The 6,000-nt window shown below is 46.9% G+C and overlaps 1 protein-coding gene across 4 annotated transcripts in view; it reads left to right on the top strand.

The window, feature by feature from the left end:
- Window positions 1–6,000, top strand: part of ESRRB (estrogen related receptor beta) — a 194,821-nt gene that overhangs the window by 167,878 nt on the left and 20,943 nt on the right. The window lies entirely within an intron of this gene.

The raw sequence follows: 6,000 nt of genomic DNA, 5'->3' as shown, positions 1-6,000 counted from the left end.
AAAGAAAGAAAGAAAGAAAGAAAGAAAGAAAGAAAGAAAGAAAGAAAAGGTGGAATCACGTAATATCTGTCCTTTGGTGTCTGGTTTATTTTCCTTAGTGTAGTGTTTTTAAAGTGCATTCATGTTATAGCATATATCAGAACTTTATTCCTTTCTATGACTAAGTAACATTTCATGTATATACCACGTTTGCTTCTCCACTCATCTATCCACAGACACTTGGGTTGTTTCCACCTTTTGGCTATTGTGATTATGCTGTGGTGAACATTGTCCTACAGGCATCTGTTCAAATTCCTTCTTTTTATTTTTTAAAAATTTGCTTCTTTTCCCCACACTACACAGATATATGTTCAGATTCCTCTTTTCAGTTTTTTGGGGGTGTATACCTAAGAGTGAGATTGCTGAATCATATGGTAATTCTGTTTAGCTTTTTGAGGAACCATCAAACTATGTTCCACATGGTTACACCATTTTACTTTTCCAGCAGCATTGTTTTTTAAGTTTTTAATTAAACTTCTCATTTGGAGGTAATTGCAGATTCACATGCAGTTGTGAGAAATAATACAGAGAGATGCCATGCATCGCTTACCCAGTTTTCCCAATGGTAACATCTTAAAAAACTATAGTACAATATCACAACCAGGATATTGACATTGATACAGTCAATTGACATTGATATGGTCAAGATGCAGAAAATCTTTAAGAGTGAAGTGGTTTTTTTTTATTATTAATTTTTTTTTTTTAGATGGAGTCTCACTCTGTTGCCCAGGCTGGAGTGCAATGGCGTGATCTCAACTCAAGATCTCCATCTGCACAGGGTCATGTATTCCAGGGATTATCAATTTTTTTCTATTCATGGAGCACTCAGAAATATTAAAATTTTGACCTGTACACATTAAGGGATTAAACGGTGTTAATGGTGGTTAAAACAAAGGATCTGTATTTATAGCAGTATTTGGAAATATGTGACACTTTACATTTGAGCATTATTAATGCTTTTTCACATTCAGAAAACTATCAATAAGATGATAAAATCTAATAATCCTAGACAGTAATTGTAAGTTAATTAGTATTTTAATGTGTTTCCTGAGTCTACTTTTAGATATTTGACTAATATAAGGACATAAACAACAAGGCAACTCTCATTTCAAGTTCAAGTCTTCTTGTTTATTTCCAGTTAGTGTTTGTAAGTTTTAAGCATCCTAATTTTAAAAGTAATTGCTCATTGTATCAGTCAGTGAAAATTGCTTTCTGCCGCAAGTTACAGAGAACCTGGTAACTAGCAGCATAAGCATGGATGAATGAAGTTGGTTTTCCCACCTTACAAGAAGCCTGGAGATGGGCAGCTGCTGTATTGCACAAAGTTCTCAGCCACGGTGGCAGGGGCTCCAGCTCTTTCTTTTGTCTCTGGTGTTCTTTGGTGTCCTCAGACAGCCATGTCATGGCTGCAAGGTGGTTGCCACACCTGTAGGCTTCACCTTCCAGGCTGGGGCAAGAGAAAGGCAAAAAGAGCTGCACTGAACATGTCTGTCCCTTTTCTCAGAAAAGCAAAACCATTCCAGAAGTCCCGCCATGGACTTAACCTGACATCCCATTGCCGTGGTGGCACGCACCTGTGGTCCCAGCTACTCGAGAGGCTGAGGCATGAGAATGGCTTGAACCTGGGAGGTGGAAGTTGCAGTGAGCCAAGATCGCATCACTGAATTCCAGCCTGGGCCACAGAGTGAGAGTCTGTCTCAAAAATAGTAAAAAAAGGAGAAGGCCACTTCACTTAGGTGGGGGTTCATCTTCCCCAACCCCAGGCTAGGGGTGCACAGATCTGTGTCACAGGACCCTCCCACTCTAAACGGCCTTTAGCAAGCCCTGAGTGTGAGGCAGTGCCAGGGCAGGGGAGAAACAGAGCAAGCCTGGGTCCTGTCCTCTAAGAACCCATTGAATCGAAGAGATGATGGGTATAAAGGGAAACCAGCATGAGGTGGCCTGTGAGGTATCAGATGAATGTGGAAGTGCTATGGGTTGGCAGGAGGGTGGTAGAAGAGATGGCCTCACCCAGCCTACTGGAACTGCTTTCCAGCTTACCAAGCATTTTCTCATTAAGTCATACAATTGTCACAAAAGCCACCCACCTTGAGCAGAGTTGGTTTTACCATTGCCTCCTTCCCCAGACCTGATGATGCAGCTGAAGCCCACTTGTCCAAGGCCAAATAACCTGAAATAACCTGTAAGGGAGAGAGACGTGTGTGGGACCTTCATTATCGAGCCCATAGGCTGCAGTGATTATGGGCTGTGCTTAGGGCAGGCTCAGAAAAGCAGACAGGAAGCAAGGGGAACAAGCACATTTCACATCAGGTATCAGTTTGTGCATAATTAAACCCAACAGGCTACTTTTTTTTTTTTAACAGCATAACCTGATAATTGATACACGTATTGATTGGAGCCATTGACCACTATGCTGTAAACATCAGGAGGAGAAAATTTAGAGGAGAACTTAACATTTGCTGTGCCCTGGGAGGTCATACTATGTAATAGCAAAGAGCTTGGGTCTTTTATTGGGCAAATTACTGAATCTCTCTGAGCCTCAGTTTTTCTTATTTGTAAAATGAGGATAATAGCACCTGCTTTATATTTTTGTGGGTTAAGTAGGGTAATACAGAGAGTTCTTTACAAATTATGCTGTTATCATTGTCATTATTAATGTGATTTACCAAAAACTTGGGTGCAATGCTGGGGAACAGTAATAATAAAGATGATGATAATAATAATCATCCCATTTTCTAAGCACATGCTGCATCTTGGGTACCACGACAGACTTTGGAGCAGGACTGTGAGCCGCCCCTGGCCTTAACAGGCGCCTAGTCAGTAGGGGAAGCCCAGCGTGCTCTGGGAGCCCATGAGGAAGCCTCCAGCCCGGCATGGGGATGAGGAGGAAAGAGGTACATCCACCCCTGCATTCATCAAGTCTTTCCTGAACATCCATGAAAGGTCAGGCCCTGTATCAGGATGCAGAACATCCCAGATGGAGACATCGGCAGAGGTGGCAGCTGCCCATCTCCTTGCCTTGCTGAGGGACAGACACCTCTTTTTATTTTGTGTTGAGCATGTCTCACTCTGATTGACAGCTGCTTGCTGGGAAGCAGGCTGGATGGGAAGCGAGAGTTCATTCCAGTGGCATCTAGGAGAGAAGGTCAGTAAAGTGGGGAAGGGGCTCGTCCTGGACTCAAGGAGAGTATATGTTTAAGATCCTGGCATACAGTAGGTGCTCAGTGAGTGGGGGCCCTTACTGTCTCTCATGGATGAGGTGGACCGTTTTCACTTTTGGTCCTGTCACCATTCCAAGGGGAAGCAGAGCTTGGTGGAGGGTTTGGTTTGGCCTGGGTATAGTGAACAGAGGAGGCTTCTATGTAGACATGTCACAGGATAGAGTCAGAAAGCTTTTCTAGACAGGGAACTTTTCCCAGAAGACTTTTACAGGAAGAATCATCCTTCCTGTGTTTGTGTCTGCTCCTTGTGCTCTCACTGAAGGGGCTTGCAGGGGTGAGGGGGCAAATGTGAGCCAAAGTGCTAGCAGCACATAGGTTCAGGTCTGGAGCTGGATGGCATCTAGCTGTCCCTTTAGGGTCCAAGGTACAGGTAGAAGTTGATAGTACAGCTGCGTTTGCTAGGATGCCTTAGTGCAGCACTCCTCAAACTCTGTTGTCCGTGCAAATCACCTTGTCTGATTCCTCTGTGGCCAGGCCTGAGATTTTGAGGCATCTAACAAGCCTCAAATGATGGGAATGATGCTGGCCTGCAGACCACACTTGAGGAGGAAGACAGCGGAGACTGCTCCTGCCCACACCTACTCAGCACTGTCTGTTTGTGTGTGTGTGTATGTGTGCATGCGTGCGTGCGTGCGTGTGTGTGAGTGTGTGTGTGCTGATCTGACGCCTGGGCTTTCTTTGGCCGCCAGAGTCTGCTCAGCTCGGACCTGGGAGGCAGGCAAGAAGCGCCAAAGCAGCCTGTAGCTGGGAGCCTCAGTTGCTCACAGCAGTACTGTCCTCAGGAACACATTTCTTACTGGCTTTCTTCCCTCCTTGGAAACTGCTCGTATGCAAAGCCTTGTCTCAGATTCTGCTCCTGGAGAAGTCCACAACAGATGGTGTCAGCTACAAAACCTGACCTTCTAGGCAGAAGGGGAGTTTATTGGAAGCCTATCAGGAGGCTCAAAGAGTACATTTAGAAACCAGACAAGAACCAGGAGAATCCCTGGAGAGCCCAGGAGCAGGAAACCCGGTAGCCAGGACACACTGGCCAAGGGCTGCCCACACTCTGCTGTGGAGGCGCTGCTGGTCCGATCAGTCCTCACCTTTGCTCTGTCCTTGTGCCTCCATTTGATGCTGCACTTGGCTGAGCCTATGTCACGGGTCCATGCCTTGACCTCCAGAGGGCAGAGAGAAGGAGAACGTGTACTTCTCAGATATCCATTGAGGGGTGGGGCACAGGCTTCCAACAATTCCCCTATTCCTACAGGGGAATTACCTTTTTTAAAATTTTTTTAAAATTTTCTTTTGAGATGGAGTCTCACTCTGTTACTCAGGCTGGAGTGCAGTGGTGCGATCTCGGCTCACTGCAACATCCACCTCCTGGGTTCAAGCGATTCTTGTCCCTCAGCCGCCCGAGTAGCTGGAATTACAGGCATGTGCCACCACACCTGGCTAATTTTTGTATTTTGGGTAGAGATGGGGTTTCACCATGGTGGCTAGGCTGATCTTGAACTCCTGACCTCAAGGGATCCATCCGCCATGGCCTCCCAAAGTGCTGGGATTACAGGGGTGAGCCACCGCGCCTGACCAGGGGAATTACCTTTAAACAGGAAGCCTGGGTGGGCTGCTGAGTAGACTCCCCCTCTCCCCGACTAAAAAACGTTTAGCACCAGGTACAAATACACCGGGTTGTGGGGTTGAAAAAGACACTGCTGACAAAAATGTGGAGTTGTGGGCTCACTCAGTGAACTCACAGCATCCTTGTCCTCCGGGGCTGGAGTCCTGAACTGAAAACACCTGGGGCAGCAGAGGGGTGGGGGTAGTGTCCTCAGCATCCCAAAGTTCCTTTAGGGCAATGCGCACTGAAAGGAATTTTCTCCACTCATTCAGTAAACAAAGTAATTTTGCTTTCAGTTGCTCTAGGAAACTTCCTCCTTCCCAGGGACTTAAATTTAGTAGCTGAACATCCTAACAAAGAAATAGCCAGAAAATAGCCCCAGGCATGAATGGGCTCTAAATCATTATTCCACTAGGTAACCATTGTTCTGACTTTCCCTTGCCTGTTCTGGAGAAAGGCCTGAATCCGGGGGACTGGCAGCCAACACTCTGGGGCTGAAGGATGGACAAGGCTGGGACAGGGAGGAAGATTCTGTTTCTTCTGCTCCCCATCTAGGAAGCACCAGAGTTTATTAGAAAAGGGAAAGACAGGGCCCTGAAGGTCAACTGACTGGGGCTCTGCGAGGGTGATACTCACTGCCTTTGGGGAAAAGAACAGAAGTTGAACCTGGCCTGTCGCAGCAGAGGCTGAGGTGGCAACCCAGCTTTCTTCTCTGAGGACTCTGGTCTCCGTGTCTGACTTCTTGTGTGTTTCAGTCAAGGCCCATTTCATGATCAGGAAAAGGGAGCTGTTCAGTGAGCTCAAGGTAAGGACTCCAAGAAGGGACGTTGTCTGAGGCTGGCCTGGAAGAGCCACAGCAAGAAGGCAGAAGTGGCTTCCAGGCCCCACAGGGCCCCAGCACCATGCTTGGGGCACCTGCTGTCTGGTGCTTTTTGTGTTGGTTCGTGCTTTGTAACCAATTTGTTGGGATTCATCCTTGCAGGCCAGGCCACATCAGTGGGTAGCCAGTCTGAGCTGTGTGCCCACCTGAGGCCCTGTGCCTTCGATCTGCTGGTGGGGGGCATGAAATGGTACCAACGTGTCTGTCCAGGCAGCAGGAGCTGTGGGTGAGGCAGGCTTCTGGAAGGCAAGTTGGATTCA

This window comes from Hylobates moloch, unplaced genomic scaffold (genome assembly GCF_009828535.3).
Source record: "Hylobates moloch isolate HMO894 unplaced genomic scaffold, HMol_V3 SCAFFOLD_16, whole genome shotgun sequence".
NCBI classification, from domain to species: domain Eukaryota; kingdom Metazoa; phylum Chordata; class Mammalia; order Primates; family Hylobatidae; genus Hylobates; species Hylobates moloch.
Note: the sequence above shows the minus strand (reverse complement) of the source record. Positions and strands in the feature narration are given on the sequence as shown.